Consider the following 8,674-nt stretch of genomic DNA (forward strand, 5'->3'; position numbering starts at 1 on the left):
CCGACCGGTGGTGGCGACAGTGCAGAAATGGGAGGGCTGACATTGAGGCAGGCGCGAAGTGGCGGCTGTGCACAAGCACATATTGGGCATAGAAATTTCACACGACCGGTTCAACACTCACGCGGGGGAGAGAGACATGCTAGTATTTTCTGTAAAGGGAAAGAAAAGGAGGTGAGAGATGTACGTAAAAAAGCAAAGGGGGAGATGGACAACATATGAAGCAGGCTGGAGAAGATGGTAGACGGGCAACCTGGCTTCCTGGCCGTTGTCAACGGCCACCGCGATGAACTGTCGTCTCTGACCCCACCGGTGTCAAGCCTCAAGTCAACCCGATGCTTGAAAGGAAGTTGCCTGCATGTATTCAAAATTTAGTTCAGAAGCACGCAAGTGTTCAAAGTTCAGTTCAGAAGGTACCTACAAGTATTCGAAATTAAGAATATTCAGGACATAGCAAAACAGAGAAGTGGAGAAGGAACGACTAGCATGCAAGCCTAATGTTAGCACACAATTTGATGGTCGATCATCTTGCCTACTCAATATGCAGATTAGTTGTTGTTATTAATCATAATATGTGCTATTCTACCATAGGCATTAACACATGCATTGTCTTGCTAGAAAGAACAAGCCACTGGAATCCGAATAGACATTGTAGAAACTCGCTCCAAATCATGCCAAATAGAGATGAAGATACATGAAGCCATACATCCATTACCCAGAACCAAAAATACCATGGTATGAGGGGGAATGAGTGCATAGCATGGAGCTACCGCAGTTGAAGGAAATATGCCCTAGAGGCAATAATAAAGTATTTATTTTATATTTCCTTATTCATGATAAAGGTCTATTATTCATGCTAGAATTGCATTGATAGGAAACTTAAATACATGTGTGAATACATAAACAAATACCGTATCCCTAGTAAGACTCTGTTGGAAATATGCCCTAGAGGCAATAATAAAATGGTTATTATTATATTTCCTTGTTCATGATAATTGTCTATTGTTCATGCTATAATTGTATTGATCGGAAACCGTAATACATGAGTGAATACATAGACCACACCATGTCCCTAGTGAGCCTCTAGTTGACTAGCTCGTTGATCAACAGATGGTCATGGTTTCCTGACTATCGACATTGGATGTCATTGATAACGGGATCACATCATTAGGAGAATGACGTGATGGACAAGACCCAATCTTAAGCATAGCACAAGATCGTGTAGTTCGTTTGCTAGAGCTTTTCTAATGTCAAGTATCATTTCCTTAGACCATGAGATTGTGTAACTCCCGGATACCGTAGGAGTGCTTTGGGTGTACCAAACATCACAACGTAACTGGGTGACTATAAAGGTGCTCTACAGGTATCTCCGAAAGTGTCTGTTGGGTTGGCACGAATTGAGACTGGGATTTGTCACTCCGTATGACGGAGAGGTATCTCTGGGCCCACTCGGTAATGCATCATCATAATGAGCTCAATGTGACCAAGTGGTTGGTCACGGGATCATGCATTACGGAACGAGTAAAGTGACTTGCCGGTAATGAGATTGAACGAGGTATTGGGATACCGATGATCGAATCTCGGGCAAGTAACGTACCGATTGACAAAGGGAATTGTATACGGGATTGCTTGAATCCTCGACATCGTGGTTCATCCAATGAGATCATCGTGGAACATGTGGGAGCCAACACGGGTATCTAGATCCCGCTGTTAGTTATTGGCCGAAGAGTTGTCTCGGTCATGTCTATGTGATTCCCGAACCCGTAGGGCCTACAGACTTAAGGTTCGATGACGCTAGGGTTATTAGTAAGACTTGTATGTGATTACCGAATGTTGTTCGGAGTCCCGGATGAGATCCCAGACGTCATGAGGAGTTCCGTAATGGTCCGTAGGTGAAGATTTATATATGGGAAGTTGCCATACGGCACCGGATATATTTGGGGGCATACAAGTATTGTACCGGGGCCACCGGAGGGGTTTCGGGGGTCCACCGGGAGGGGCCACCTGTCTCGGAGGGCCTCATGGGCTGTAGAGGGAAGGGAACCAGCCACTTGGAGGGCTGGGCGCCACACCCCTTGTCGGTGTCAAAACCGGCGGATCTCGGGTAGGGGGTCCCGAACTATGCATCTAGGCGGATGGTAATAGGAGACGAGGGACACGATGTTTTTACCCAGGTTCGGGCCCTCTTGATGGAGGTAAAACCCTACGTCCTGCTTGATTAATATTGATGATGTGGGTTACAAGAGTAGATCTACCACGAGATCAAGGAGGCTAAACCCTAGAAGCTAGCCTATGGTATGATTGTTGTTCGTCCTATGGACTAAAGCCATCCGGTTTATATAGACACCGGAGAGGGCTAGGGTTACACAGAGTCGGTTACAAAGGTAGGAGATCTACATATCCGTATCGCCAAGCTTGCCTTCCACGCCAAGGAAAGTCCGATCCGGACACGGGACGAAGTCTTCAATCTTGTATCTTCATAGTCTTGGAGTCCGGCTGATGATGATAGTTCGGCTATCCGGACACCCCCTAGTCCGGGACTCCCTCAGTAGCCCCCGAACCAGGCTTCAATAACGACGAATCCGGCGCGTATGTTGTCTTCGGCGTTTGCAAGGCGGGTTCTTCTTCATGCTCCATGTGTTTGCCGGATAGTGTCCGGTTGCTTCATAAATGCTGCGCTCCTTGGCTTCCGCGTCCAATAATGGTCTTCTTCCACGCGTCGCACGAATGCGAAAAGCCAGGGTATTTTTATGTTTTACCCCCTAGCTGCGCAAATAAGCTGCCTACAAGGGAGGTGAGGATCCAGATCCAAATCACATCATCCTCCTTCCGCAAGCACCCACCGAGGCGCATCTGACACCAAACCCATTCCAACATGGACAGTCGACGCGGCTCCTCTTCTCGCGCTCCCAGCCCTAAGCCAGGAGATTGGAGGAGATGCTCAGTCCCGCACAACGAGTTAGTGACGCTCCAAGCAGAGGGATATCTTCCCCCGGCCTTCATGGTTCCGGTTCGAGCTGGACTAGCCACCTACAAAGGTGGGAAGCAGGCGGAGAGCGTCCCCAGTCCCTCCAAAGGAGAGTGGGTGTGCTTCGTCTCCTACTTAATAAGGGGACTCGGATTTCCTATACATCCGTTTCTCCGGGGGCTCCTGGAGTTCTATGGACTCCAACTTCATCACCTTACACCTACCTCCATTTTGCACATCGCGGGCTTCGTAGCTCTGTGTGAGCTGTTCTTGGGCATTGAGCCCCATTTTACGCTATGGAAGAGGCTGTTTTGCCTCGTACCCCGCTCTCACAGGGGGTCGATATATCAAGTGGGCGGAGCCGAAATATGGCGCATCGCCGGGACCGGATACCTGTCCGGGACCCCGAAGAAGGCGTCCAAAGATTGGCCTTCGGAGTGGTTTTACATGGAGGACGCTCCACTGCCGGATCCAGTCCAGATCGGCCTTCCGGAGTTCAGCAACGCTCCCCTGAAGAAACGCCTAAGTTGGCGCCCACGAAGCCCTCGACGAGAAGATGATAGTAGCGTCCATTACTTGATGGGCCTGATACGGCTGCTAGCCCATTCCGGATTAACCATGATCGGAGTCATGGCCACACATTATGCGTGGGGTGCATCCACTCCAATATAGGGGCCACCCCATGTGGGACTTCAACGGAGACGACGACGCCACCCGTCATGGCCGCAAGGGACCTGGCTCGGTCGACGATCTGGTGAAGATCCTGTCCGGCTTGTACAAGGGGGAGAAGGAGGACTTCCTCCGCATGAATCCTCTGAATGGATTTTCCATGAACAACCCTCGGAGCTGGGTAAGCGGTCGCATGCATATCTGAACCGCACCTTTAAAGGCAATTGTCTTATTATATGATTTTGACACAGGAACTGCGTCGGGATGTGGAGGGCATAAAAAGCGTAGCCCCACAACCCGAAGACCCAGAAAGGCTCCTCGATCCGGCCTCCGAAGAGGATCCAGACTTAGCGGTGGAACTGATCGACAGGGTGTACCACCAGCTCAGCATTGATAATGCTTTAGTCGGCATTATGGCTGACTACCCCAGTTTGTGTCCGGCTTCCCCGGTGAGTACGACCGAAGTCCTGTCGTTGTTACTTCTTTAATGCTTAGTTCTGACCATCGTGCTCCAATGGTGTTCGGCAGGAAGCGCCTTTACGGCAGGAAGTCGAGCCCGCGGCGACCGGCCAACAAGGGTCAGTCCGGCCCAGCAGGCGGAAGAGGAGTGCAACGCGAACTGAAACGTCGCGGCAACGGTACGGAGCACCGCTATTTTTTCAGGGAAGGATTCCCAGGAGGTATATTAATGCTCATAACCTTTCCAGAAAGAGCGCTCACCGGACAGTGTCCGGAGAGGTTGCCAATCAAGCCTCCGCCAGCCATGCTCGAACGCACGGCCCGAAAGGGGAGGCGAATACAAGGCATGAGTCGGACGCTCCTCCAACGGAGGATGCTGACAGGCTGTCCGCCACCCGGTCTGAGGTGGAGAGCGCCATGAATCACAGGCGTCGCCGGACAATTCTTTGTGACGCGTGTTTCTCCCCGGAGGCGTTAAATGCCTTTGATGCGGGAAATGCGCACCTCCGTGCCGCTCATGATGGGTTAACCAGAGCCACGGAGCAGTATGTGAAAAACATACGTGTAAGTAATTTTAATAGTTATATATGCCAGTAGCCCCCGAGACTTAAAATGGTTAAAATAACTGAGTTAAGGATCAATTTTTATGCAGGATCTTACGGAGAAGAATACCCATCTGTCCCAGGAGCTCCAAGAGTGCAAGGCCCAACTTGAGGCCGCACTGGCCGCCACAGGGGGAGCCACAGAGACCCCCGCTGGTAAGACGTACTTTGAAAAGATAATTAATTAACAAAGTGCAGTGTGAATCTGACAAAAATATTGCAGAGGGTGCCGGACTAGATCCGGACAAGCAACAGCTACTGCGTCAGCTAAAGGCTGGCGAGAGGGTGCTTATGAAGGTGCAGCAGGAGAGAAACAAGCTCCAAGATGCCCACACCCAGCTAGGAGAAGAGCTGAAAGGTGTTCGGGCCCAGCTGTCTGGCTCCTTGAAGGAGAATCAGCGACTTCGTCGCGGCATTTATAGTAAGTGCTTGAGCAAATTCCTTTGAAAAGAAGAATTCGGCGAGGAAGTCGTTTGACAGAAATATGTCTTTAGGTGTGCTCACAGGTCGCCATGCGGAGGAAATGCCTGCGTCAACAGGTGACCAACTTCCCGAGCTGGCGCAATTGTTCGAACGTGTTCCGCAGGCGATGAGTGGCGTCGTTCAGGCTTTATGGCCATCTGTTTCCCTATCCAAGGGCCTTGGTGAGCTTGCTGAGAAGCTCCAGGGAGCACGGCGACGCCTCCGTTTGTGGAAGATATCGGCCTGCCGTCAGGGCGCCAGGGAGGCCTGGGCCATGGTGAAGACGCGCTACCCGAAGGCTGACCCAAACCACATGGCCGAGGTCGGACCTGCGGGGCCTGATGGGAAGGAGATCCCTGTGAGCTTGATGTATGGCCAAGTAGAACTGGACGCGAAATATTCCCAACAGGACTGTAAACTAGACAACCTGTTAGATGGGATTGAGGAGGAGTACAATCAGTCGGTTTGACAATTGAATTTGAAGTGACATGTAAGATGCCTTCTAGCCGGATTGTAGATCGTTTGTCTTTGTGGACCATTTCGCTTCAACCTCGGGACCCAACAGTCCGGAGTGTGTCCGAGTACCCCTACGGTTATAAAAGAACCGGGGCATGCATGGAGACAAGGCATCGGGGTCATAATTGCTTTATCAGACAAGTGCCCAACTAGTTACGTTATATTACATGGTTAGTAAGAAACATCTTCCAGGGAGAATAGTTCCGTTAAGGGTTCCTTTCCCTGGGAGGCATGCCCTAAGGTGCAATACCGGACTGCGAAAATAGCAGAAAAAGCATCTGGGAGCTTATAAATAAGTAAGTAATAAATCATCTTTCAAGTCACCGACCGAATATTCTCTTAAGAACGCTAGCTTTCAGCTTCACCCAGTCTGAGGTACACATTCGGCTGACCCGGCAGTAACAATCGCAGAGGTGCTCCCTTTACCTCCTAGCCGAACAATCGGGAACGTAGGGGTAAGCACATGAGCCAGGCAACCCAGCTTGGCCAAAACTTAAGTCATATCGATGCATATAATGGTGAATAAAAGGTACATGCGGAAGTATGACACATGTATTGGGCGTGAAGCCCATATTAATAAGCTTTTGGTAAAGAAGCCCCCAGGTATAATGAGTGCTAGGAGCACATTAAGTGTGTGCGAACAAAGCGCAAAGCAGCCTATAAAAGGTAATGAAAAAAAGTGGGAAGAAGGAGGGGGACAAGAGACAGTAAAAAATATAAAAAGGTGGATGGGGGAGTGAGACGAACTCTGAGTCCGGTGTTTAGGCGTAGAATCTTTGGAGACGGGCTGCGTTCCATGGGTTCGGCTCGAGTCGGTTGTCAGATGCTTTACGTAGACGGTATGCTCCACCGGTCAGGACTTGGTCGATGATGAAGGGACCTTCCCACTTGGGCTTAAGTTTGTCCTTTTTCTTGTCCGGCAGGCGTAGAACGAGTTCGCTGACATTGTAAGTTTTGGCCCGTACTTCTGTGCTTTGATATCTTCGAGCCTGTTGCTGATAGAATGTAGAACGAGCCTTTACCACGTCCCGCTCCTCCTCTAAGGCGTCCAAACTATCCTGCCGATCCAACTCGGCTTCTCTTTCTTCGTACATGCACACACGAGGTGAGTCATGAATTATATCGCAAGGCAGAACTGCCTCTGCCCCGTACACCATGAAAAATGGTGTGAATCCAGTAGTTCAGTTTGGCATGGCCCGCAGCCCCCAGAGTACGGAGTCGAGCTCCTCTACCCAGTGCGTGTTAGATTCCTTGAGGGACCGCACTAGTCTGGGTTTGATGCCGCTCATGATTAGACCATTTGCTCGCTCGACTTGACCGTTAGTTTGGGGGTGATAGACTGAAGCGTAATCGAGCTTGATGCCCATGTTTTTGCACCAGAGTTTAACCTCGTCGGTAGTGAAGTTCGTGCCATTATCAGTGATGCTGCTGCGGGGGACGCCAAAACGGTGTACTACCCCGGATAGGAAGTCTATCACCGGTCCGGATTCTTCCGTTTTAACCGGCTTGGCCTCAATCCATTTGGTGAATTTTTCCACCATGACCAATAAGTATTTGTGCTTGTGGGTTCCCCCTTTAAGGGGTCCAACCATGTCAAGCCCCCAGACCGCGAACGGCCAGGTAATGGGTATAGTTTTGAGGGCGGTGGGTGGCATGTGGCTCTGATTAGCAAAGAGCCGGCAACCGACGCATCGTTGGACTAAGTCCTGAGCATCCGCCCGGGCTGTTGGCCAATAAAATCCTGTACGGAAGGCCTTGCCTACGAGTGCCCGGGCTGCAGCGTGGTGCCCGCCGAGTCCGGCGTGAATTTCAGCCAGGAGATTCCGCCCCTCCTCTTTGGAGATACACCTTTGAAGGACTCCGGTTGTGCTTTTCTTATAAAGTTCTCCCTCATGGACCTTGTAGGCTTTAGATCGCCGAACTATGCAGCGGGCCTCATTTTGGTCTTCGGGAAGTTCCTGCCGAATTAAGTAGGCTAGGAATGGTTCTGTCCACGGGTCAATTACTGCCATTATTTCGTGAGCCGAAGGTGTTATTTCATCGGCTGAGCCGCCGATTGTGTCAGAATGGTCTGAGTTCGGTGATGTAGCTGGCTCCGGATTGTGATTTCTGGACTCCTCTTCCCATAACACGGATGGCTTGAAGAGCCGTTCCAGGAAGATGTTTGGAGGGACGGCGTCTTGTTTCGCGCCGATGCGTGCTAACACGTCTGCTGCCTAGTTATTATCCCGAGCTACATGGTGGAATTCGAGTCCTTCGAACCGAGCTGACATTTTTAGGACGGCATTGCGGTAAGCTGCCATTTTTGGATCTTTGGCATCAAAGTCTCCATTTACTTGGGATATTGCGAGGTTTGAATCCCCGCGCACCTCTAGGCGTTGAATGCCCATGGAGATTGCCATCCGGAGGCCGTGTAGAAGGGCCTCGTATTCGACTGCGTTATTGGAGTCCATGTACATTATTTGAAGTACGTATTGGATTGTGTCTCCAGTTGGGGACGTCAGGACGACGCCAGCCCCCAAGCCAGCCAACATTTTGGATCCGTCGAAATGCATGATCCAATTGGAGTATGCGCCGTACTCTTTAGGGAGTTCGGCTTCGGTCCATTCGGCGACGAAGTCGGCCAGAACCTGCGATTTTATAGCTCGCCATGGTTTATAGGTTATGTCAAATGGTAAGAGCTCAATAGCCCATTTTGCAATCCTGCCCGTTGCATCGCGATTGTTTATAATATCGTTGAGAGGTACTTCGGAGGCCACCGTTATGGAACACTCTTGAAAGTAGTGTCGCAGCTTCCGGGATGCCATGAACACCGCATATGCTATCTTTTGATAATGTGGGTACCGGGACTTGCATGGAGTTAGAACAGTGGATACGTAGTACACTGGTTTTTGAAGAGGGAATCTGTGCCTTTCTGTCTCTCGCTCGACGACGAGTACCGCGCTGACAACTTGATGTGTTGCTGCGATATATAATAACATAGGTTCGCCCAGGTTGGGCG

The sequence above is a fragment of the Triticum dicoccoides genome, chromosome 6B (assembly GCF_002162155.2).
Source record: "Triticum dicoccoides isolate Atlit2015 ecotype Zavitan chromosome 6B, WEW_v2.0, whole genome shotgun sequence".
In the NCBI taxonomy this organism is placed as follows: domain Eukaryota; kingdom Viridiplantae; phylum Streptophyta; class Magnoliopsida; order Poales; family Poaceae; genus Triticum; species Triticum dicoccoides.